General features: G+C 47.2%; 1 pseudogene; it reads left to right on the forward strand.

Annotated features, from left to right (window-relative positions):
* The first annotated feature begins 1453 nt into the window (after positions 1-1453).
* Positions 1454-2369, forward strand: LOC135887832 (olfactory receptor 14A16-like; annotated as a pseudogene).
* The last annotated feature ends 553 nt before the right edge of the window (positions 2370-2922 follow it).

A 2922-nucleotide genomic window follows, 5' to 3' on the forward strand; every position in this document is an offset into this window, starting at 1 on the left:
AGTGCGTTAGAGTAGTGGGGACTAGGAGCCGGGACTGCTGGGTTCTTTCCCCAGCTCTGGGAAGGGAGTTGGGTGTAGCGGGGACTGAGAGCCCGTACTCCTGAGTTTTATGTGTGGCTCTGGGAGGAAGTTCAGTGCAGTGTGTAGAAGAGAGGAACCAGAAATGGGGGATTCTATTTCTGTCTCTCATAAGGACTGTGAGACAGGCATCCCTTATAACTTGAAGCTGAGTGGCTAGGGCATTCTGCTGGCCTGTGACAGACTCAGGTTCAATCCCTCCCTCTGACTGATGATGAGAAGCGATTTGAATTCCCACTTTACAGGACGGTGCCTGAGCCGCTAGGCTATGGGCTGTTCTAAAATGAGACTGTCTCAGTCTCTCCTGTTGAAGCTGCTCCACTTTGTATCAATAATTAAATAGTCATTGGAGTAGGGACTTGAACTTGGTGAGTGCCCAGGTGAGTGCCCCAAGTATCACGCTGGAGAATCACTCTCATTTGTGTTTGCTGGCCCAAAGATTCGCCATTGTCACTCACAGCAGTCATTCCTGATGACAGTGGAGAGTTACTGGGACAGAGGCTGAGATGCAGTCTGATGTAGTGGTTAGAGGAGGAGACTGGGAGTTGAGACACCTCACTTGTGTTCTCAGCTCTGGGAGGGAGTTGAGTCCAGTGGCAGAGCCAGAACTCCTGGCCTGTATTTCCAGCTCCAGGAGGGGTGTTGGATTTAGCACGTTAGAGCAGAGGGTAAACTGGGAGTCAGGACTTCCGAACTCTGGGAGGGAGCTTAGTTGAGTGGTTAGAGAAGCAGGAGGGGAGCCAGAACGTCTGTCTCTCGCAGCGAGCTTGGAACCCCAGCTGGAATGGGGGATGGGACGTCATAACTCCTGAGCTGTATTCCTGACTTGAGTTCACTCTGTAAATATGGTTGGGTTCGGTCACTTCCATGTGAGATGCTGCTCCCGTTGACAGCAGTGTAAATGGGGAGTAATTCCATGGCATGCAGTAAAATTACCCCACATTCACAGCAGCGCCCCTGACAGCAGAATCTGGCCAGCCAGACACCCAATTCCTGACCATAAACTGAGGATAATAACATTTATACACCATTATCCAGTGTTCGCCCACCTCTGGGTGACAGAGGTATACAAATATCTCAATTGTAACTAATTCTCCTCTCCGTCACCCTGGTGTAAATTAGGAATAACTGAACTGGAATCCATTGAGCTGATCTCTTTCTCTCACACTAGTGTAAACCAGAAGTAATCCATTCGTGTCAGTGGGACTATTTCCCCCACCCTCATTCCCATATTACACCAATCTTCACAAGCTAAGGGTCTGACTCAAGAAATTAAGGTTGTTTTCACAAAGGGAGAGTTATTTTATTGATGCAATCCTGACCCCTGCTCTTGTCCCTCCCTCTTCAGCCATCAAACGATGTCCTGAGAAAGAAAATGTCCAACCGAACCACCGTGACCGAGTTCCTTCTACTGGGATTCTCTGAAGTTCAGGAGCTGCAGATTTTGCACTTTGTGGGGTTTCTAGTGATTTACCTGGCAGCCCTGGTGGGGAATCTTCTTATTTTCATGGTTATAGCATTCGACTACCACCTTCACACCCCCTTGTACTTCTTCCTGATGAATCTGTCCATCCTAGACCTTGGCTCCATCTCTGTCACCATCCCCAAATCCATGGCCAACTCCCTCATGAACACCAGGTCCATTTCCTATACTGGATGTGTTGCCCAAGTGTTTTTCCTCTTCTTCTTGCTGGCAGCGGATTTTTCCCTTCTCACTGTCATGGCGTACGACCGATATGTCGCCATCTGCCAACCACTGCACTATGAGAGAATGATGAACAGCAGAGCTTGAGCCCAAATGGCAGCTGGTGCTTGGATCAGTGGAATTCTCTACTCTGTGCTACACACTGGGAACACATTTGCATTGACCTTCTGTGGAGGCAACATGGTGGATCAGTTCTTCTGTGAAATCCCCCAGCTACTCAAGCTCGCCTGCTCTGACTCATATCTGAGTTGGGTTTCTTGCCTTTAGTGTGTGTTTAGTCTTAGGCTGTTTTGTATTTATCATTGTGTCATATGTTCAGATCTTCAAATCAGTGCTCAGAATTCCCTCTGAGCAGCTCCGGCATAAAGCCTTCTCCACCTGCCTTCCTCACCTCACTGTAGTCTCCTTGTTTGTTTGCACTGGCATCTTTGCCTACCTGAAACCCATCTCCAGCTCCCCATCTGCTCTGGATCTTGTGGCGTCTGTTCTCTATTCCGTATTGCCTCCAATCATGAATCCAGTTATCTACAGCATGAGGAACAAGGAGATCAAAGCTGCCCTGAAGAGACTGACTGGGTGTAGGTAATTCACCAAGAATTAATTTTGTGTCATTCTATAATTAAAGTTCCCTTACTTAGTATCTGTTCATTAATGTCATTTCCATGCCCACACATCTTGCACACAAACAGGTCTGATTCTGATTTCAGTTGCACCAATGCAAATCCAGATTAACTCCACTGATGTCATTGCCACTGCGGTGATTTACACCCGTAGAAAATCTGATCAAATTGTGGAGTTAAATGGGTGTAAATTGTGTGCATGAAAGGAATCAGATTTTTCATTCTGTTCCAAAACAATATCCGTTACACTGCTTGGCCACTTGCAATGGTTCCAAGGCCACTGAAAACAATGATGGGAGTTGTCTTGCTTGTGTGTATAGATAAGGAGTGGTTTCATTGGAACCAAAGGTGTCAGACTGGTGTAAGACTGTGGTCGGTGAGAGAAGATGTTTGGGGTAGATCCTCAACACATCTTTTTAGTTCCATTGACTTTGGTGGCACTAAAGCAATTTTCAGTATCTGTGGATCTGACCTACTTCCTCCAATGGAGCTGTATATGCATCGCCACCAGTTGGGGGC

The sequence above is a fragment of the Emys orbicularis genome, chromosome 13 (genome assembly GCF_028017835.1).
Source record: "Emys orbicularis isolate rEmyOrb1 chromosome 13, rEmyOrb1.hap1, whole genome shotgun sequence".
NCBI classification, from domain to species: domain Eukaryota; kingdom Metazoa; phylum Chordata; order Testudines; family Emydidae; genus Emys; species Emys orbicularis.